General features: G+C 49.2%; 1 long non-coding RNA gene across 1 annotated transcript; it reads left to right on the top strand.

Annotated features, from left to right (window-relative positions):
• The first annotated feature begins 21,801 nt into the window (after positions 1–21,801).
• On the top strand, positions 21,802–23,172 carry LOC144707678 (uncharacterized). Its single transcript, XR_013582508.1, has 2 exons — positions 21,802–22,061; positions 22,772–23,172. It is a non-coding gene; the product is annotated as an uncharacterized LOC144707678 (long non-coding RNA).
• The last annotated feature ends 793 nt before the right edge of the window (positions 23,173–23,965 follow it).

Below are 23,965 nucleotides of genomic sequence, written 5' to 3'. Positions count from 1 at the left end.
TCCTTAGTGTTACCACAATAATATATATGGGATCATCCATAATTATTCTAATACTAGGAATTGATAATGATATTATATGTAGATAATTTGATGTCCATGTCAAGTATCCTCTGAATATGAATATTTAGAATGCATATTTAAAAATATAGTAATCATTATATCATGATGTCATTATAAATCACTTAGTCAATGCATATATTTGAGGGCTTCTTATTAAAAATTAAACAAGAATAATACTTACTAAATATTTACTTCATTAATAATAAAAGTGTAGAAGTATGAATGGCTTGAAGCTCACATATTATCCCCTATAAGTTTATACAAATAATGGATATAAAATAGGTATGCAAGTTTGGTAATGCTGGAAGGATGAGTAGATATGATAATGAAGCGCTTAGGAAATAGAAAGTATTTTAATGAAGGATGAAACAAACCTTAGGTACTTATGTTCCGTCAGGGCCACAATGATTTTCCAGTGTAGGGTGAGCATCTCCTCTCATCTTTTTTATTTCTTTAGTCAGCCAAGATTATCAAGAACAGCTCTATGAATCTCTCACCCAATCTATTTTACTAAGATTACAAATTAAGGAAGAAAATTAAAAGATTATTTTTATATTTTTCAGTCCCTCCACTTAGAGATCCTAGAGCACAAATGTTAATAGCAGAGAAAGAAAAATCTGATCGCAAAATTTTAGGTTGATCAGCCTTCAGATCATCAAATATCAATGTTTTAAGTTCATGTACTCCGCGATGTTTGATTTTATTTATGTTCTCTCTCTCATCATCAGTGGTCCTTGCATCAGTTTAGGATTACACATCCTGCTTTCAAAATATTCTTGACGATGATTTGTCTTCATTTTATGTGTCATCCTCGATCCTCATTTGTCTCTAAGATACATTTCCCAATGTAACATAAGAAAATCAAATAAAATTCATCGTGCATTTAATGCATGAGGTAGAGACATGAGTTGTGATTCCACTTTAATGGATTTTTTGTTTTCCTTCCAATGAGATAAGGCTATGTGTCCCTGAGATTTTAGGGATTTAAATCAATTATTGAAAAATGAATCTACAAATAATTTAACACCCATGTCTATGTCCTTTAAAATGGTTTAGCGTGTTTTCAATTCTTTTTTTCATTGGGCCACAATGTCACTTCATGATTGGACATTATGGCATGGGAGTTTGTGTCATAATTCCACCTTAAAATAATTGGCATAAATAATATTGGTAATCATTGTCCAAAAAATGGGATAGCAACATGAGGTAAATAAAACTAGATTGGGAAAATCCTTAAGTAATTGTAATAAAATATAATGTAATTTAAAAAATGTAATATTAAGATTATTTTACCTCATGTTGTCTGACACCTAGTTTTTACTCTACACACTTAAGATGAATTTAAAAATTATGGCAAAATAAAGATGAAAAATTAAAAGGATTAATGTTTCATATTGTCTAAAAAAATCAATAATATGACAGTTGGATTTTTGATAAATTACCATTATGCATTTTCATATTTCTAAGTAAATATATATAGTTTTAAGCCCTAATTTGAAAATCTCCTAGCTCTTTCAAAATTGCAGCACAAAAGCTAGAGATCTTTCACTCCCTGAAGCAATTTTAGCATTTCTTCAAGATGATATTTTTTGTTAACTAAAATCTGAGTCCATAGAACTTGGAATCATGATATTGGGTGCAGGGTGATTCAAAATTCAAAGGAAAGAAGGCCAGTCTCCGAATGTCATACATTGACCCTTGTGACAAGTTTGACATCTTTAACATACATTTTATATTGATTTTGTGTTTTGTTCAACATGTGACTAGTTTCTGACAGTCATACAAATCCATAGAACTTAGAATCACGTATTTTGGTATTTCTTTGAAAGAGTAATTGGGGTTTGAACTTGGACGAAAAAGGAATCAGATGGTTGACTAAGAATGTGGAAAGATCAACTTCTTGAGATTGATTCGATTCGATTTTAAATATTTTTTCTAAGATGACAGTTAGTCGTAATCTTGTTGAAAAACAATAAAATTTTGAATTGTAACATTTGGTGGAGGAATAAAAAAGATATTTTAGTTTTAAGAACCGAAGGTCAAACACAAATCAACAAATTTCATCCAAAGAAAAATGTGGAGGAGAAGAAGACTAGCGGAAAGAGCATCATGTAACACGACTATCAAGATCGGACGTTTCGTGTTACACCACAGGGGAAGATGGTAGAAAAATATGCAACAGATACAAATGGATGTAGAAGCTTTTCAAGGAGAAATACACAATAACCGCTGATTAGACGTTGATCTATTAAAGTGACGAAGGGATCTAGGCAATGATCAAGCTCCCAATGATCCGTTTGACAGACTCATCAACCTACGTGGTGGGGGACAGTGGAGTTTTCAAAAACGTCCTCAGCCTTCATTGATAATGATCGTAGTTGATACCCCAAGGAAATTCTACCTCTCGACAAGATGGTGGCTAGTCCTATAATTTGATGATATTCTAGGTAGAGGAGCAAATAGTAGGATGGCACTAAAAGAATTAATAAAGCTGGTAGTGTAAGAGAAACCATTCAACCTGGAACAGTCTTAATCCAGAAATATGTGGCGAGGAATTGGTGAGTTGGCAATGTGTCGGTTGACGACGTTCCCTGGTTGAGCGATGGTGGCTCGGCTTGTAGACACTAGAGGATTGATGGCGGGCATTCAGGCATGCAAGTGTGCTAATGGTTAGGTGCGGTGAGATGAGGCGCACGCGGCGATGGTTGGCATCGCGGGCATGGGACTCGAGCATTGGGCGCGACACCGCGCATGCGACAGAACGCTGTGCATAGGCGGGATGGCGCCCAGCAATGAGTGCTGGGCACGCACGGTGCTGCATGTGAAACAGGATGTTGGCGCGTGCAGCGTTCAGTCTGTGGCACTAGGCGCACGGGGCTGGTGCCAGGCGTCACACTCGCGTGATGGGCGCTGGGCGCTGGTGGCATAGCGCAGGTGCGTGGGGCTAAGCATTAGACGCCGGGGCAAGTGCGTGGCAGGACACAAGTGCACAGGTGCGGAGAAATGTGGGCACTATTGTGGGCACGGAAGAGGGAGACTAAGATGATGGTAGGCTGGGTCAAAGGTCCACCCAAGAAGGTGGTTCTTGGGGTGCAAGAACCGTGGCCCGGTGAAGCGGCTCAACGGATGGCAATGCAGGCCGGAGAGGCTGCAAATGGCAATCAAGAACTGATGAGTTCTTGGAGGATGTCTCCAAGAATCTCAAGAAAATAATGACAGCAATAAAGAAGCGGGTGTGGCGACAAAGTCATTCTTCCAACACAGGCGTGGCTTGACGTGGTAAAATTGACGCCATGGTGATGTGCGGCTTCCTTGCGATCTATTCTAGAAAATAGTAAAGGGGTCATTCCCAAAGGAAGGATGGGCGGGACTCCAGATTAAGAAATCTTCAAATCTTGAACTTTCAAATGAACTCCAAATGGCTCCTTGGGAATGCCTCCTTTATATTGGGTAAGAAGGATGCCCAAGTGGGCCGAGTTAGGGAAAAACCATCTCGTGATGAGGTCTTCGCCCTAAAAGTCCAACAATACATCCAAAAATAAAATGATAACGGAGGAGGCCCGAAACATGATGGCCCATTCGACAATTCAGAAAAACAAAATACAGAAAATAAAGATAACCATGGTGACCCGGTTCTAGGCAGTATACTTGAAACTCGGTTCCTGGGCATTGACTTGAGCTTTGCACCGCGGTTGTTCACGAGCAGTCACCTTGCTGGTTGGATGGTCCCCCATCAGAGCAAGTACAAATAGGGATGTATTTCTCGAAGTCATAATTACATTTGCAATTTTTTATCTCTGAATAATAAATTTCTGATCTAAAAATATTTCTACTGAAAAATATGAAATAGGCCTTGTCTTAAATACTATTGTAGGATTGATTATATAGTAAGTGTTGCTGAGGGGAAATAAAAATTGTTCAGAAATGTATTGCTCTTGTTAAATCTTCATGGTTAGTCAGGTTAAAGCTTTAGGGGACATAAGAAGAAGGCTTTGGGACGATAAGACGGAGGCTTTGGGGGCCAAACTAGAAAAGTTCTTAGGGACTAATTTGAAGTAGGTCAAGTGCCGTTGCTCCATGGAAGACTTTGGGGGTCGAGGAAAATTGAGCTTCACCACCTTTTTCATTTTTTGGCATTCTTATTCACACAAACACTATTAGGACACATCATCACCTCGACATGGATACCCCCAAACAACATTAAGGATTAACCTAAGCTGTCTAAAAAAATTGTTGCGTCTCCCATTTCCTCTTCCCCATTTCCTAGATAGAAAACTTCTAGGTTAATGAAGAAGAAAAATATAATGTTGCTAGAGAATCTAATTCATCCCCCATTCTGCGGTTATTCCTTAGCCACTTCAACTAAAAGCTGCCTACCTTTTCCCTCTAATCATAATTGAGCCATTCAGCATGTGAGCTACTAGACATGTTGCTATCACTGACCTATGTCAAGTTTTTTTCATTATTTTTGGTTTAAAATTTATTTAATAGTGTACATATAGTTGGTTTATTCATATATCAACAGCAAAATAATTCTTATAAATTACTAAAAATATATAAAACTCTAAAAAATCCCCATAAATTATACTTCTCCCTCTAAATATACTCTGCTTTTTAAAAGTCTATTTTTTTAAAAAATCAAATATCAGCCACCATACGCATGGATCTGTTTCTCACATTGGACAATTTTTTTCAAGGATAAAAAGGGAAATTTAAATGTTCCTTGGATACATCTAGAGTGTAAAAAAAACCAAATTAACAATAAAGGTTGGTATATATATATTAGAGCTCATTTTTTTAATCAAATAGTTCACATGCAACCATACTTATTTTAAGATTTTTCTTGGCATAATTAATTTTTATGTTTTATCCATTTTAATACAAAGCTACTTTCATTTATTGATTGGTCCACTATATTATTTTTGAATTCTTTACTATGAATTCTACATGATTTACATATAAAATATCTGAAAGATAGTCATTTTAATTTTGATATCAGGGTGTTAACAGTTATAAGGAGTTTTAGGCCTAGCCAGTTTTTTATGTGAATCAGATTTCATGTATCAATTAAGACACAAAGGAAACAAAAGAAAGAAAGGCTGGCTAGCGAACTCAGCATCACTCATGCTATCCATGAGTATGCTGATGCTATTGTGGCCAGAAAGTAATGGTGCTCAAACAGGCACACGTTCTAGGGACTGAACTTTTTATTTCTATTTTTAAGTTTAGTGTACGCGAGGCTGAGAAAAGACATGATAGCAATCCAACAGGCCACAATCATAGTAGAAGCTATTATAAGCAACGAGGGGGTTCGAGTCAACTAGACATGAAGCTTGTGTTGTAACATACCATTCTTTAATATGGGATATAATTTCAGACTTTCTGAGATGCTTGAAGAGGATCACACAGTGTGATTAAAAGTCATAACTTTATTGCTTTTTTCTTTCAATGCAGGCACGTGATTGGTTGATGGCCATTGGCGAGGGCACATGAGTAGCAATCTGATTGGGGGATTGCAGTAACAAGGATGGCAGCTGTTGATGGGCCAAGATGAGGTGGAGAGGGGAAGAGTGATCATAAAGGGGTCCATGGCTGTAGTTTACTCACAGCCATCACTCCCTATTTTTGGAAAGATTGGGTGAATCATCAATCTTCACCATTAACCATGTCCTCGTCACCAAGACACTAGATTCTGACGATGGGAAGGTTGTCAAACAATCCGAAGCTGGACAGAAGAAGCCCTCTATGGCAGACCATGGCATCGAAAGCCAGTGTAGGCCGTTCCTAACCATATAAATTATATTTTTATCATTCTTGAGTTGTTTCTCATTGTATTTTTTTATAATTGCAGAAGACCCTTTCGAGGCAACAAGATGCATTTGGTGGTGTTGATAGCTATGTAGCAGCTCATGAAAACCAGGATGACATAGAAGAAGCTCTATAAAATGATGCAACGTCAATTAGGTGATGACATGTCGTAATCAAGCGACTGTTCCAACGTCAATTAGGTGATGAATGTGACAAGGATGAGTATGCAAATGCAACATGAAATAATGAGAAGTAAAGACCACGCATTGACGGGCACCTATTACCAGTAGGTCACAGTAAGGGGAACCTTGAGAATGCCACTAAACTCCCAATGACCTGGACGTCGGGTTGAAAACCAACGGTGTGGGCACAGCTACTGCCGCTAGTGCGTGTGCCCTTGACAAGTACAACCATGGACGTACTAACATAATTAAAAAGTAAGAGGGCTTTCAAAGGGGGAATTGCAAGTGTACCTATGGGGCCAAAACCCGATTGGTTGTGACAATAGCAACGAGAATCTGGCGTGCATCCCGTCAATGTTGGCTGCATTGTTGGACTGTGGTGGGACGACGAAGATCAGGCAGCTGTGCTCAGCAAGTCCCAACTGACAGGGACATGAGCTGTTCATGGTAAGCCGAGTGAACATGCAGCATGCAGGAGGCATAGTCAACCCAATTGTCGCATCGGGCACGCGGGACATGGGAGGGATTAATGGGAAGGCGCTAGGCTGCGCATGCCAGTTGGCAGGTTGGCTGCGGCTATGGTGGGGTGTGCGCCAGTGCGATCAGCCTCATGTATGGGAGGCCGTGGCAGTCCGGTGGCGCAAGCTACTCTGCGGTAGCGTGGCGGCGGTGGTTGGGCTTTTGGCAATGTGACTGCCTCTTGTCAGGATGGCGGCGACACCACATTCTGTCTATAGCACAGTCGTCTACACAACAGGGTGGCGACGATGGCATTTTTTTCTCCGGTGGTGCATTCATCGGCCTCACGAATAGTGGCGGAGGCAGCGGTGGCTGCGCGATGACCTTGTGTTGGGGTGTAGTGGCACTGATGTAACACGACAGATGCCAGGATTGAACGCCTCGTGTTACACACAAGGAGGGCAAGGGAAATCATGTCAAGTCGTGGAGATGACTAATGTGGATGCAATGGAAGTGATGATGCAATGATGAAATCAGTGAGAAGTATAAGTCCGACGTTGACAAACACCAACGACCACTAGGCTACGGTAAGTGTGACCTGGGAATGCCACTAGGCTCTCGATGACCCGGATGATGGGTTGAGGGCGAATAGTGGGAGTGTGACTCTTGTCGCTCGTGCGAGCACCGTTCGAAGTGCCAACCAAGATCGTACACATAGAAACCTATTCCCACTAATGTTTTCCTATCTATCACTAACCTAACCCTAGTAGTGGAGACACGCTCAGGAGGCACTAAAAGAAATAATTGAATGCGTAAGAGGGAAGAAGTGTGGGCATACCTAATTCGAGACAGCTGGCCTGACGTTTGTATCTGGTGGCGACGACATCACCTCATCAACACCGGACGCGCCACCAACGTCATCCGACACGCCGGGCACGCAGAATCGTCAACGACATCAACCAAATAACCGCCAGACTTCGGACGTGCCACCACCACCTCTCAAGACGTCCCGCATCATGACACGTCGTCAACGACAGATTCAAAACTGCCCATTGACGTGACATGGTTACACGTCTCCCATGATTTCCCATGTTTTCTCTTTCCTCCAAGGCCTCTATGAAGGCCAAAGCTATAAGAAACCTTTAGGCAAGTCATAATTTAAGAATTGAGTTCCTTTACTCTTCTTGGAGGACTTGCCCTAGCCTTTCCCCTCCCTATCTCAGATCGCCGCCGCTGCCGCCGTCTTCACCGCCACACGTCATCGGCCGTCGTTCCCTCCCTTCTTCCTCTCTCTCTCTCCCTCTCTTCCTCTCTCTCTTTCTCCCGCCCCTCATCCACGGTCTGCTCGCCCAGCATCTAGCTCCAAGGCTGCCCGCACCCGGTGCCCTAGCAAGGTCGTCCACGCCAGGACCAACCGCGTAAGCCGCCCGCACAGGCAGCCAACTGGCCGCACGTGCCAGGCCTACCTGCGTAGGCTGCCAACGCAGCTGCCCGTTTAAACGCTCGGCAGCCACCTGGCCGCCCACGTCAGGTCTGCCCGCGCAGGTTGCCTATCCGGCTGCCCACGTAGGCACCAGCGCCACCCGCGCAAGCAACTGGCCGACTGCCCGCACCAGGCCGCCCCGCAGGCTGCCAGCCCGGTTGCCCGCGCAAGCAGCCACCCGGCCGCCCGTGCCAGGCTTGACCACGTAGGCCGCCCATCTGGCCGCCCATCTGGCCGCCCGTGAAGGTGCCAGTGCTGCCCGCATGAAGGCAAGCAGCCACTCGGCCGCCGCGCCAGGCCTTCCCACGCAGGCCGCCTATCTGGCTGCTCGCTCAAGCGCCAGCACTGCCCGCGCAAGCAATTGGCCGGTCGCCCGCACCAGGTCAGCCCTCCGGCCGCCAGCCCGGCCGCCCCTGCAGGCAGCCACCCGGCCGCCAGCGCCAGGCTTGCCCGCGCAGGCCGCCTAACCGGCCGCTCGCGCAGGCGCTAGCGCAGCCCGCACGCAGGCAGCTAACTAACCACCCGCGCCTGGGTTGGCCGCGCATGCTGCCAAATCGGCCACCCGCGCAGACTCCAGCGCTGCCCACACAGGCAGTCAGTTAGCCATCCGCGTCGACAACGCTCGGACAGGCCGCCACCGGCCGGCCGCACCGGTAGCAACGCCGACCGTTAGTCTATATCCACTGCTCGTCAGCCAGGGCCGTTCAACGCGTGGAACGCGTGGATCGTGTGGATTTGTGGTCTGATTTATCCCTCCCTTCCTACACCTAGCTAGCATCCAGAGTCTATCGTCATCCATCCCCGGTCCTCAGTCGTTTGCATCCAATTCCCTAGTTGTCCTGCATTAGTATCAATAATAATGAGTTCGACAGGCGATCTGGCGAGCGGTCAGGCAATGATGAGCGATGACGGGGGCATTGACGAATGATGGCAGCTATGTGAGCAGCAACGATGGTGACGTGCGTGGTGGCAGCATCGATGAGCGTGCCAGCGGCAATGACATTGCGATAGTAAAGTGGCTGGTGGGGCGGGGGAGAGATCAGAGCACCGATGGGCATGGCAGTGAGAAGTGGCGATGGGTACCGCAGAACACGCGGAGGCGGAGCACCAAAGGGTGTTATGGTAGGAGCGGCGTTAGGCGTGGCGGCGTAAGCGGTAGTGGGGCTCGACGGCGTAAGCAGTTGTGGGCGCATCAACAGGCACAATGGCGGTAGGGTGCGGCATTGCAGAGATGGCGGAGTGAGGTGGCACAGAGACATGAAAGAAAGTAGCGGGTGACGGCTAGGCGATAGCAGGGTACTGCGACGTAGATGTTGCAGGGCAGAAAGGCATGGCGACGGCTGGGGGAGGTGGCAATGACAGGTGACGAGTCATCAATCATGCTTGTAAATCGACATTTCTTAAGGGTTTATGAGGTCATATAATGAAACAAACACACATTTTTATGTTAAATTCCATTTTTATGCAATTATTCATTCATTATATAAAATGTCATATTTTTAATGGGTTTTGTATCTCTAAAAAATAGCATAAACTTCATTGATTAAGTAGAAAGAAAATAAACAAAAAATCATAAAATAAAATTAATAATAAAATATAAATATAATAAATAAAAAAAAGTAGCTCTAAAGGAGCCGCCAAGGCCCAGCCAAGGCAGGCACACCGCAAGCGCAGCCGCAGCCGCAGCCGTAGCCGCAGCCGAGCCGGCAGCCACAGCCGAGGTAGCAACCGCAGGTAGCACAAGCAGCACAAGCGCAGCTAAGGCCGGGGCCTTAGAGCAGCCCTAGAGGAAATCCCAGTCAGCCCCGAAGGTAAGTGGTTTTTTTAAAACTTTGTTTAGTGCATGGAGAAATTTTATACTGATCCAGCTTTTTATAATCAATAATATGTGATTGTTGAAATCTCATATCCCAAACGCTATTGGGTCTTGCCATTTATGGCAAGATAATGATCGCGCCCATCGGGCTGTGATCTAATAAAATTTTTGAACAAAACCCGGCCGGGCTTCGAGCCAACCTGGCCCGAAGCCCATGTCTGTTCAGGCTTTATCAAAGAGGATGTTATAATCTTGACCATCGATCTTCCTTCGGAAGATGGAACAGTCAAGATTGTCTTTTAGTTTATTTTCATTTCTTCTCTTTTATTCTAAGTGACATCTCATCACGGAACACCGATGTGAACGAATCATTAACAGATATGCCGAGACTAGAAGTAGATGTAGCGCCGCTGATGGAACAGGGTCCACCAGATCTTAAGAGGGTTCACGACTATGATTTAATCGTAGCCGTTGAACCCTCCAATAGAAGATCCAATGATCGTGGATCACTGGCGATCTGTTGCCTCCTTTGGTCACCCTCATCGTCGCTGGCGACCGAATTCCGGCGACGAGGAGGCAAATCGCCGTTGTCTCGCCGCCAAAAAGTGGAGAGAAATGATCCCACATCACTAGAGGGAAACTTTAGAGAAGCTTGATGATGCCGGACGTCGTCTCAACGGCGTCCGACCGTCACCGAAGGAAGGAACTCAGTGTCGTATCGCTAACTAATCGGGTTACGTCCACGACGTCAACCGATGGATATGCGGAGAACAGAAATACATGTATGACGATAACGAGGACGATGGTTCTACAACGGTACGTGCAATGCGCCGACAAGCTATGAGAGCCAACCCGGAGCGGGGACGGGGTCTCCAAGCTGGGTCGGACCAGCCCTCCAAGTCGTCCGAGGTGGGTCGAGGGCGCGCACGCCGTCGAATGGGGTAACTCCCACTGGAATGCTCACACGCGTCGGGGCGTCCCGACTCGTACCGGACAGGTAAGACGCTCGTCTTTGTTTCGTCGTTCTCTCAATCTGTCCCACTCACCTATCTAACCCGAGCGCGGTGGAGGCAATACGAAAGAATACTGACGGAAATAAATGACGTAAAGAGGCTAGGGAAAGCAGGGTACCTTCGTCGCGCTAGCGGCAGGATTTCGCACCAACTGGTTCGGAGGAAGGGAGTTGTCGGGTGCGCCGGGGTTGACTGGTGCGGAAGAGTGGTTGTGCGATCAGCGCGGGCGATGCAGAGGCGTGGTCGCGGCGCGGTGGGCGCGCGATCGCGCGCGGCGGCGGCGGCGTGATCGGTGCGGCGGCAAGCGCGGCGCGCGGCGCGGTACGCGTCAGCGGCAGCGGCGGCGGCGGCGGCGGCAGCGGCGCGCGGCAGCAGCCTTGGCGGTGGCGCGGCGCAGCGGGCGGTGGCGCCAGCGGCGCCATGCCTTGATGCGGCGCGCGGCGCAGGCGCGGCCTTGTGGCGCGGCGGCGGTGGCGGCGGCGCCGTGGCAGCGGCGGCGCAGCGCGCAGCGCGCGGCGCGGCCCAGCGCCGGCGCGCGCGGCCTTGGCCAGCGGCGCGCGCGCGGCGCGGCGGCAGCGGCGTAGCGCGCGTGGGCGGCGGCCTTGGCCCGGCAGCGGCGGCGGCCAGCGCTTGCGCGGCGCTGCGGTGGCGGGCGGCTTTCCTTCCTCTTTCTCCCCCTTCCTCCTCCTCCTTCTTCTTCTTCCTTCTCCTCTTCTTCTTCTTTCTTCTATTCTTCTCCACGACCTGACCCTTCTTCTCAAAATACCATTCTTCAAAAATTTAGGTCAAGTGAGCGCCCACCTCTTCCCCTTATATATGGGTGAAGATAGGCCCTTCCTTAAGTCCAAAAACAACAAAACAAAACAAGGAAAGGAAAGGAAATAATGAAAACGGGCTTGTCAGGCCCAACATAAAAAGGGGGGGGGGGAAAGAGTTCCTCATATGGATCCTTCCCCGCTACACGACAACACGATAAAACCGAAAAGCTATAGAATAAGGTAACCGAAGGTGTCGGTGTGCTCCGGTGGTCGGCGTCCGCGTCATGCCGAGAAATGCGGAATGCGGGATCCGTGTTGCGGCGGCTCGTCGTGGTGGCTGGACTCGTCTCGGTGGCGAGCTGGGTAGTGCCGGCTCCTCGGGTGCTGGGTCGGGGAAGTCCTGCTGCTCCTCTGCTGCTGGCTCGATGACGTCCGGTGGTGACGCGCCATCAACCCTCCCGGGGTGGGAAGGACTCGACTCCGGCGAGTCAGGGTGGAGGATCGGCGACGGTGGAAGGAGGTCGGGACGGAGGCGTCGGAGCTCCTGTTCTGTAACCCACGTGTCGTCCGCGCAGGTGTGGCCCGCCCAACGTACTAGGAATCTCCTCGATGTTTCCCCACCTGCATGGTCAATTACCTCCTGCAGTACACAATCGATTGCCTCGTGCCTATCGGGTGAAACAATTGGGGGAGTGGTGTCGGCAAACTCACTCACGCTGAAGGGGTCTAGAGAGGCTGGGAGTGGGGAGGAAGAAGGGGCCCGGTACTGAGCTAGGTCCGCCACATTGAATGTAGAGCCTATTCCCCACGTAGGAGGAATTTCGACGACATACGCGTTGTCGCCCACTCTACGGAGGATCCGGAACGGGCCGGCGCTGCGAGCATGCAGCTTCGTTGCCGTCCCGGGAGAGTATCTCTCCGGCCTGAGTCTGACCATCACTATGTCTCCCCGTCAAATGCTCTGGGTCGGCGATGCAAGTCGGCGGCTTGCTACAATGCATTTTGCTGCGTGATCCTATCATGAATGCGATGATGTAATGCAGAGACATGCTGGGCAAATGCAAGTGCGTCCTCGGAAACCCTAACATGAGGATCTATGGGAGCTAGGTCTAGGGGTCGACGGGGTGCCTGGCCGTAGGCGATCTCAAAGGGGCTCAACCCGGTGGTTCTGTTCGAGGAGTTGTATGCGAACTTAGCGCGTGGTATGACAAGATCCCAAGGCGAGGTGTTAGCCTCACGAGGAGTAGTAGGTTGCCCAAGCTACGATTGACCACCTCCGTCTGACCGTCGGTCTGCGGATGGTAGGCAGTCGAGAACTTGAGCCGTGCCCAAGAGGCTCCACAGGTCCTCGAAGTAACTCGTGAAGCGCCGCGTCACGATCGGACACGATCGAGGATGGCGAGCCATGGAGGTGCACGATCTCTCGGAAGAAGATCTGGGCGACCTTCACGGCGTCGACGTCGTCGCGCAGGAGCGCAGTGGGCCATCTTGAAAACCTATCCACGACTACCATGATGGAGTCGTGGTGCCTCGCGGATGCGGGCAGTCCCAAGCGAAGTCCATGCTCATGTCGTCCGAGGCGCCTCGGCGTCGGCAATGGGGTATAAAGTCCGGCGCTCTTCTTGACCTGCTTGGCCAAGGCACATACACGGCACTGGGCAACTATGTTGCCAACATCGCGCTTTAGGAAGGCCAGTAGAATTGGCCTTCCATGGCGGCGATCGTCTTGTCGCGCCAAAATGACCGCTAAGGCCTCGGCGTGACATTCCCAAGTGAGGAAGTCACGTAGTGATGTGCGAGTACGCACAATCTGTTCTTAAGAACAGGTATCCGTCGAGGACATAGTCCTTGTAATCCTGGGATGGTCCTCGTCGGACTTCCGGCGTTGATGGGGCGAAATCAGGGCAGTTATCGTACCCATCTCGGATGGTCTCGAACCCCAAGACTGTCACCTTCATGGCGTTGAGCACGTGAGTTCTCCGGCTGAGGCGTCGGCTCTGACGTTGTCCTTGCCCTTCTTGTGCTTGATGGCGAAGGTGTAGTCCTGTAGGTACTCGACCCACCTGGCGTGCGATCGCTCGATTTCTGCTGTGAGTGCAGGTACTTGAGCGCCTCGTGATCCGAGAAGAGCACGAACTCCGATGATAGGAGGTAGTGTCTCCAATGCCGTAAGGCTTGGATGACAGCGTAGAACTCCTTGTCGTGCGTGGAGTATCGGCTTTGCATCATTCAGCTTCTCTGAAGAACTCCGCGGGGTGGCCCTCCTGGCTGAGGGCGCCTCCGATGCGATACCTGAGGCATCGCATGTAACCTCGAACACTTTCCCAAAGTCGGAAGCCGTAGTACCGGCGCCTGTGTCATCATGAGCTTTATCTGCTGGAAAGCTCTCTCTGCTGCGGTGTCGGCGACGACTCCTCCTTGAGGCGATCGGTGATGAGGGCCGTAACGGAACTGAAATTCCGTATGAATCGTCTATAGAAAGTCGCCAGATCCTATGAAACTCCTAACGTCGTGCATGTTTGCGGGTCGGCCACGGCGTGATGGCGGACCTTCTCCGGGTGGCGGCTACATACTGGCGGACACGATGAACCCTAAGAAGGCAACCTCGGGCGCTGGAAGCTACACTTCTTGGGGTGGGCGTAGAGCTGCTCCTGCCGGAGGATGGTGCAGACCTGCGAAGGTGGTCTGCATGCTCGTCTCTGGATCTGCTGTAGGCGAGGATGTCGTCGAAGTGAGCGACCACGAACTTCCCTATGAAGGCGCGCAGTACCTCGTTCATGAGACGTTGGAAGGTACTGGGCGCGTTGGAGAGGCCGAAAGGCATAACCCTCCACTCATATAAACCGTCCTTTATCTTAAAGGCGGTCTTCCATTCGTCGCCGGGACGGATCCGTACTTGATGGTACCCACTCCTCAAGTCTATCTTGGAGAAGATAGTGGATCCCTCCATCATGTCGAATAGATCCTGCACACGCGGAATGGGAAGCGGTGCCGACCGTTATCTTGTTGATGGCACGGCTATCGCAACACATGCGCCACGTGCCATCCTTCTTCGGCGCTAGGAGAGCGGGTACTGCGCAGGGGCTCATGCTCTCTTGAATGAGGCCCTTCCCCAAAAGCTCCCTCACTTGCCGTAGCAACTCCTCGTACTTCGGCGGCTCCATGCGGTAATGCGGTAGGTTCGGAAGCGACGCGCCGGGCACCAAGTCGATGGCATGTTGTATGTTCCTCATCGGGGGTAATCCGGCAGTAGCTCTTCCGGAAGACATCTCCGAACTCCGATAGGAGAGCCTCAACCTCTGGGGTGCGAGGGGTCACTGCACTGTCGGCAGGGGCGTCAAGGGTGACGACCAGACACATAGGTGTATCGTCACCCTCGCGGCCAAGGTCGCGAGTGAATAAGGGTCCTCGGACTATCACTAACCCTACTGGTGGTCGCGGCCGGCTTGCTGGCCGGCCGTGGTGTCTGGTGCCACGTAACTCGTCGCCCCTGGTGCATAAAGGAGCAGGTGTTCACGCGCCCTGCTAAGGTGACGTCGTGATCATATAACCATGGCGGCCAGGGATGATGCTACCCACCTTCATGGGTAGTACATCACAATGCGTCCTCGGCGTATGTGTTCACCTTCAGGGGGCCAGCGGCGGCGCTTCACGAGATAGTGATGAAGCGTCGATCCATGAAACGTCGTACGGCGTGGGGTGCTCTATCGAAGTCAACCCTAAGCCGCTGACCATAGTATCTGAGATCGCGTTGATGCAACTACCGCTATCCACGATCACCTTACACGCCTTGCCGTTGATCTTGATGTACGTGTAGAAGATCGATGCGGATGGCGCATCATCGAGCGGTGTCGGCTGTTGGCGGCCCGTGGAAGTCTAGCGGAGTTGTCACCCCGCGGTGATATCCTATCTCTACTGCTGCCGGGTGTGTCGACAGCGATGTTGGCTAACGGCCGGACGGACGCACGGCCTGTCACGGGTGGGGCTCCTCGCGCCTCGATGATCTGGATGAATCCTATCTGACCATTCGGCTCCTCGTACTCGAGGGCGCATTCCTCGTTCCCGTGATAGTGGTCCTCCTGGGTCGTCGGCTCCATCGCAATAATCCTGTTGGTCTCCCGACATCAATCAAAAGTGTAGATGGGCATTGGTGTGCCCGGTGCCTCGTCCTTGGCATTTGTAGCACGTGATGTGTGCTTGACTTGGTGCAGCGCTACGGGCGGGGCATCGCGGTCGAGGCCCGGGCTTGCGGTAGACCCCACTGAGGTGGTTGGGGTCGTTCCTTGGCCTCGGTGACCGGTGCGACCGGTGGTCGCGGGTAGGGTGGAGCAGCGGGTGCAAGCGAACCGTAGGAACTCGCGGCGTGGTGTGCGCGTTGGGCGCGGGGTGTCTTCGACGGCGGATCCATGTGTTCCACTAGGTGGTATGCCTCGTCGACCTCTGCGGTTGGCAGTCAAGGATCTTGCTGCGCAAAGGCGGGCGAAGGCCGTGGCGAAGGCGATGATGGCGGGGTCCTCCACGAAACGGCAACGCATCCGGCATTCCTCGAAAGCCTCGATGTACTCCGACACCGGGAGTCGACCTTGCTTAAGGTCGAGCCACGAGAGGAAGAGTGTCATCTGGTACTGACGAGGAACGTACTTGTTCCTTAGCTTCGCGCCATTTCTGCCCATGACATGATGGGCTGTCCTCGTCGTTCGGCGAGAATTGCTCATTCTCCCAGAAGATCTTGGCTTGTCCGTCAAGCCGTGTCTCTGCGTACTCGACGCAAAGGTCGTCATCCATCCTGTACCACCTGAAATACGAGTTCATTTTTGATTCCCAGTCAATGAACTCCTTGGGCTTCCTTTAGCCCTCGTAGACGGGTACGTCGGCGCGCACGCTCCTCTGGATGCGTGCACGATGCTCTTCGCGCCGGCGCTGCGTGCGTCATCATAGTGCCGCTCGGGCGCGGATGTCCCCTCGTCGGCGGGTCCATGGGGCGGCGGGCGGGAATGGGTCGTGTCGCGGTCGTCCCGTGGTAGGCGACCATCCGCGGTGCTCGGTCCCAAGGCACCGGGTGATGTGGTGGTGGGCATGCACCGTCAGCCCGTAATATGGGGTGGCGGCGTGGGTAGTCCTCGCGTCGTGCTGGTGGCTCGTCGAACCGCGGACCACGGGGGAGAGCGGTCGAACCGGCGGGCGGATAGTCACGGCTCGGGTCGCTCGTCTTGGCGTATAGGGAGATCAGGTCGAGCATAAGGGACCCGTCGTAGCCACGGGTGTAGTCATCCGCGGGCGATGCATGTCCCAAGCGCGGACATCCTGTGGGTCGCGTCACGGGCTCCTGGCTAGGCGTACGGTGGCGATGCGCCGTAAAGCGGGCGATCAGGGACCTCGTAATCATCAGCAAGGTCGGTCGGGGTGACCCACGGTATTCGGGTCTACCAGCCCCGTAAGGGGGGCGAGGGGGGCCTCGTGCAACCGGTCCCGCCTCAACTCCGTGCTCGGACACTCGGGTGTCGGCGAGCATCCGCACCAAGCGCTCCGTCCTAGCTACCGATGCGCGACGTTGAGCTCCTTGGTCTTCCGGAAGTTCTTCTCTTGGCGGGTACTGGCGAGTGGCGCTTCGTCGTCCTCGTCCTCTACCCCGTGCAGGGGTCGCTCTAGGGGAGTACTCGACGACGGGAGATTTCCCGTGTGGTCGTCGCCTCGTGGGGAGTGCTGGGATCGGCGTGAACCACCGGGCGATGCCGGTGATTTCGATGCGCCTGGGGCACCCGTGACGTTGGGTGGGACCGGCGTGTCCTCGGTATGGGGTAAGGTAGGTTCCGCAACCGGCGAGGCCGGTTGAGCTCCCGAGAGGGCAATCTCGTTGCCTCTCTCGTCTCGCGATGGTTCGACTCGTCGCGGGGAGGTAGAACCTCCGCGTTGCACCATCCGTGCGGATCGCGTCTCTACGGCCATTCCCTGGGTACCGATATGGATGCACGTAAAATCGATGGATGCGATGCACTAGATGCGATGCGATGCGAAGTCGGAGACGTGCTGTGGGCGACCACAGCCGGGCTCTGATACCAATTTGATGCCGGACGTCGTCTCAACGGCGTCCGACCGTCACGAAGGAAGGAACTTCGGTGTCGTATCGCTAACTAATCGGGTTCGTCCACGGCGTCAACGATGGATATCGGAGAACAGAAATACATGTATGGCGATAACGGGGCGATGGTTCTACAAGTGCGTGCAATGCGCCCGACAAGCTGAGAGCCAACCGGGCGGGGCGGGTGCCAAGCTGGGTCGGACCAGCCCTCCAAGTCGTCGAGGTGGGTCGAGGCGCGCCGCGCCGTCGAATGGGGTAACTCCCACTGGAATGCTCACACGCAGCGTCGGGCGTCGACTTCGTACGGACAGGTAAGGCGCTCGTCTTTGTTTATCGTTCTCTCAATCTGTCCCACTCACCTATCTAACCCGGCGCGGTGGAGGCAATACGAAAGAATACTGACGGAAATAAATGGCGTAAAGAGGCTAGGGAAAGCAGGGTACCTTCGTCGCTGGCGGCGGGATTTCGCACCAACTGGTTCCGGAGGAGGAGTTGTCGGGTGCGCCGGGGTTGACTGGTGCGGAAGAGTGGTTGTGCGCAGTCAGCGCGGAGCGATGCAGGAGGCGTGGTCGACGGCGGTGGCGCGCGATCGGCGCGGCGCGCGGTTGGTGCGGCGGCGGCGCAGCGCGCGGCGGAGTGCAGCCAGCGTGGCGTCGGCGGCGGCGAAGCGCGCGTGGCGGCGGCAGCGGCAGCGCGCGGTGGCACGCAGCGGGCGCAGCGGCGGCGAAGCGCGGCGCGGCGCGCAGCGGCGGCGTGTGCGCCAGCGGCGGCGCGCGGTCCTGCTGCTGGCTCGATGACGTCCGGTGGTGACGCGCCATCACTTGACACTATAAAATCTCATTGTATGGCCCTGAACGCGTATCTTTTTCCGCCAAATTTGACTTGCCTATTTGAAATAAAATTATAGAGGGGAAGATCCTGCTTTTTCATTTTCTTCTGATTCTCTTGATCGACAATAGTGATAGTGCCGTGACCTGAAGGGAGAACATAAAGAGAGTGATAGAAGAAGAGAAAATAAAGAAGATTTACCTGGAGGGAGTACTTCAATTGGGAACGGAGTTTGAAGCCAACAGTGACTCTGAGTTCGCGAGGAATTCCTGATCCTACGTCTTCTTCTCATCTCTATTGGGCCTCTCGGTCAACAGCGGTGACAGAGTTGTGACCTGAAGGGAGATTGACGAGGGGGAAGAGTGGAAGAAGGAGACATTTAAGAACGAGAATTCTTACCTGAAGGACACGTGGCCGGAATGGGGTCTGGAGCCGTCGGCAACCTCCATCGACCGCCAAAATCCAGTAAGTAATTCGATTTTACTTTAGTTTTAATTCATAATTCACTTAGTATAACGAAAGGATTGAGGAATCATCGTCAATCCATTTCTCGAAATCGAAGTAATTCGATCTTGAGAAACAAAAAAAACACTTTCAAGTATTTCCTCAAACACTTAGTGTGCCTGTTCTTTAAATGATTTTTAAACCACCATTTTAAATACTTTTAAACCAATTAAAATTCTAAAAAATAGTAATAAAATCTAGGAAGTTTTACTTCCTATTCTATATCCATCTTGTGATAAAATACAGTAAAGTTCAATCTTGGTCCTTATCAAAAAATCATAGAAATCCATTTACTTCTTTTAGGCATTTCATCAAACACCTTTTCTCTGTGCATTCAGTCTCAAAATTCTCTGACCAAACAACTTGTAAAAACTCTCAAAAAATTTCCTAAAATAATTAATATTCATCTACTACAAAAATAAAAAATTGGAGGTCTAGATAAAATCACTAGGGAGGACTTCCTTTATAAATCACTATTAAATTCTTCCTTGCTCTCTCTTAGACAGTACAACAAATACCTAGTGGTGTTTTTTTACTCTCCTACTCATTATTTGAATTTTATCGCTAAGAGCCAATCCTTGTGGAGACGACCTTACTCAACACTATAAATATCTGGGTAAGATTACAAATTAAAATTTTTTATTTCATCAAAGTGAAAGTAACAATGACAAAAATTAGATTACACCCATTTTCACCTTCATCAAATTGCGATGGCAGGGCACGGCGACGGTGGCAGGGAATGCCGACAGTGGCAGAGCACAGTGGTAGCACAAGGCATGATGGCAGCAGTAGGGCACGGCGACGGCAGTAGGCAGCTGGCAGCCACGATAGCGAGTGCGGTCGCGGCGATGACTGGCGGTTGCTGGTGCGGTTGCAGTCGTGGTCGTGGTTGTGGCTTGCAGCAGCGGCTGACGACCGCAGATGCAGTTTCGACCGCGGTTGCTGCTGCGACTGGCGGCCGCGGCTGCGGTAGGCGGCTGCGGCCGCGGCTGGTGGCCGGAAGGCCGTGGTAGCGCCGTAGTCGGCCGCGGCAGAGGCAAGGGCGACCCAAGGGACCGCGGTTGCAGTTGGGAAGGCCGCCAACAGCGGCGGCGGAGCTCCGGCAAAGACAACGATGGTGATGGTTAGCGGCGAAAACGGGGGTGGTTTCTTGCAATCTCTTGGTTTTTTCTCTCCTAACTTTGCAGTGGCATTTTCATCAATATGGTGAAATTTCAATAAAACACTAAATAAATCATGGAAAATCCTAAAAATCACATTTTCCTTACTTCTTTTTCCTCTTTTCTCTCCTATGGGCGGCCCTACCTTTTATAGGGTCAAATATGGGTCTTTCCACTTAAAAATAACTGGGAGAACGCCCAATTAAAGTAATTACAGCTCCCTAATAAGAGAGAGAAACCAACTACCATGCCCACACTCGAGCTCACACATGCACAAATGTGTTGGACTGTACATCAGCCCCAAACACGTGGGAGCGAACAAAAAAACAAACACATACGCGGCCGACATACAAGGCCTACTAAAAAAAGAAAACATAAGGAGAGATAACGTCAAACCTTTGTGGCCCGTTGGCGAGGCCGGGTACTCCGAAGGCTGGTTCTTGGGTGTGAGCCCTCACTTAACGAACTGGTTCAACAGGGTCTTTGAAGCTAGATGGTTCCCCATCATCCTCCCAGCGTGTGGAAAGCTCAACAATGTCGAGCTTGAGACCAACTGTATTGTGTCGAGGGGATAGCTCACGTTGGACGGGTCATCAGAGCTCGTCTTCTGTATCCACGAGTGCTTCTTTGGGGGGGCAACCCTCCCATCGAATAACGAACAATCGTCTCGTGTCGCCTTTCCTGTATTGTTAATTATCTCCCCCAGTACCTCCTTTACGCTCTCATGCCTAAGTGGGGTGCAAACTAGGGAAGGTGGACTGGCAAACTCACTCACAATTAAATGTAGATGATAACGTGCAAATAAGAGCTAATAAACTGTTAATTTTTTCATATTTTTTGGCCTTTAATGTTTTAAAACATTAATTTTTAATACATGTTATCATGATTTTCGGTTAAAAGAAGAATTTACTTAAATTTCAAGTTAAATAATATGGTTGCTAAATAAGTAGGTCAATATATACATTTTAAATGTTTTTAAACTGAATTTTAAAATATAATAAATGATTAATTGACCTATATCTATAAATAAAAAGAAATTAAACAATAAAACAAGATTTAGAAATTCATAAAACTTTTTTTCCGCATCAATAAACATTTTTTACGATTTATTCCAGTTGTTTCTTTAATTAAAAATGTTTTTTTATCAAAACTGGCCCTTATTGGGCCAGTCTAAGCGCTAATCGAGCGCTAAATGCACAGGAAATGCACAAGCAGCGGGGGAGCCAATCAGAACGGCCGTAGATGTCTTCGGTGTGCGACACGCATGTACACATCATCGTGCGTGTCGCGCACCACACTCAGCATCTGCGGGGCAATCAGAGCAGCGCTAGACATTTTGATGCGTGACACTCATGTACACAGAGTGGTGCGTGTCGCGCACCACACCCAGCATTACGCGGACCAATCCCGTGCGACTTAACTCGCTGCGTGCAATGCAGTGAGTTAACTGGCATTAAGCTTGCGTGGACCAATGAGATGGCAGATCGCTAGGTCCACGCAAGCCAAGTTCGTGCAAAGCGTAGGTGCACATAGCGCCGTAAATACGAGGGGTGACACACGTGTGGCGCCGAGTGGCCCAATTGCATTGCATCGCTCACCCTGCGTACAACGCGCAAAGGACAGAAATTAGAACGGAATTGGAAGAAAAATTCTTCTGATTCCACGGTGATAAAAAGGGGGAAAAGGAGAATTTGAGGGCTGTTCTTGATTTTAAGCTTGAGGAAAGAAAACCTAGCCTCCTCGAAGAGTCAAGAATCATCCAGGAGCAATTTGGAGCTAAATTTGGACAGGAATTTTACAGATCCGTCGCCGCATTTCTTCCCCAAATTCAAGCTAAAATCTGTGGAAAATCGGGCGTTCGTTGCGTGGAATTAGCCCGGATTGATTCTCCGAGTACCCTCGTACTTCTAGGTTATTTTTGCTTTGATTTTACGCTTTATTTCACACTTAATTTCTTCATCTTTATGGTTCTGTTCATGTTCGACGTTTTCCGTTAAATTCCGATTTTGATCCCCTTAACTGTTTTCATCGCAAAACAACCCATCAACTGCTTCACATTCTCTCTCTCTCTCTCTCTCTCTGTCATTTTCATTGTCTTATGTTGACTGTTTTCATCACAAACAACCCATCAAAGAGGCCCAATTGAGTTTACTTTCACATCCTTTCTTTCATATTTTTCCCTCTTCTCTACACGCTTATCTCTCTCCTTTGGCATCTTCTTTCTTTTCCTCTCATTCTTTCTATTTCCTGCACCCAAATGGACTATGCCAGTTTGTACCTCAATTTATCTTTTCTTTTCTCTCTTTTCTCGAATTGTTTCTTCTCCTAATCTTTCTCTACTTGTTGCTCTTTTTCTTCTCTCACTCTTCTACTCTTTTTCTCTCTTTTCTATTTCTTTGGTGTCTCCTATCTCTCTCATTCCCTTTTCTCTTTTCTCTCCCTGTCCATTTAAACTAGTTGTCTTACTTACACTAATTAATGAATAAATGATCTCCTATTGATAGATCTTTATACGATCATTCTCTTTTCCTACTCTTTTTCTCTCTACTGCTTCATTCATTATCTAATTGTCTGTTCGCTACCTTTCTTCTATAACTCCATCTCTCTGCTGTCATACGCAGGACCTCTTAGCAGCAAAGAAAGTCGTAACTAAAATAGCCACCAATTTGTTCATTCAGCCTGAATTTCTGGGGATGAAAAGAATGTGAAGCAGAGGTTCTTATGAATTGAGATCAACTAGTTTTGTGGAAAACCTATATCACAAGAAGCTCTCTGAATTACATAAATTGTCAACATTCCAAACAGCGAGATCATATTCAGTACAGGATTATGAGGCTATTATTATACCCTGAGTAGTATAATGAGAGAAATATTTCTGGGGCAATGTTCTGCTAGTGAGCTGACGAAGGAAGCTAGCACAGGTTGAAGACTTCCCGAGTAAGTTACAGTCCACATCAACTTGAACCATAAGCTATTTGTTACTGTCCCAGATAATATATATAATTTTTATCTTTTCACCGTACGAGACGTAGACTACACGAGAACTTCCATACATGAAAACACTCGTTCCATTGTAATTGAACTGTTCACATATATATTGAACACTTTTTCCAATAACACACTAAATGATCAAAATAATACGAAGCTCCTTCTAAATGTAAAATCGAAGCTGATGGATGAACCAAATTTCTCAAAACATGGTCCTTGACATAATTGTGATACAAAGCCTCCTTGAAAATTCATGCAGGAGCAGGTAGATGAATCAAATTTAAATTGGCGTTTCATTGATGTCTTGAAACGGGCTATTGTGCTCATGACAAAGTCCCCAAGATAATTTCAGGGGTTTAGATGAGAAATGCATTACAATAAGACTGGCCCTACATGTGAATAACTGATTTGTAAACATTGTGTATGAGCTTGCACCCCTTCAAAACAAACCATGCAGAAAATGACGACAACGTTATTCTCCATGACAGACGTATCCAATGCACGAGTTTGAAACAAAGGGAAAGTGTTGCAAGAAAGGGTCAAATTTGAGATGAACACGAGTACCACGAGTATTGCTGAAACCATATCAGCACAAAAAAGAAAGAACAATAAATGGACGAAGACCTAAGGAAGGAGGGACAGAGACCCCGCGAGAGAGTAGGAGAGTCAGAAGAGGAGAAAGATAAGAATTCACTTGAAGTCAACGTTAGAAATTTCATCTTATAACATTTATAGTTTTTTATTTATACTTTTAATAAATTCGTCATCCAAAAAATCATACGTCATCCTCCAGAATCCATTCGTCATTTCCATCATCTATCATCTGT

This window comes from Wolffia australiana, chromosome 9, assembly GCF_029677425.1.
Source record: "Wolffia australiana isolate 7733 chromosome 9, ASM2967742v1".
Lineage (NCBI taxonomy): Eukaryota > Viridiplantae > Streptophyta > Magnoliopsida > Alismatales > Araceae > Wolffia > Wolffia australiana.
The sequence above is the reverse complement of the archived record's forward strand: the minus strand, read 5'-3'. Positions and strand labels throughout refer to the sequence as shown.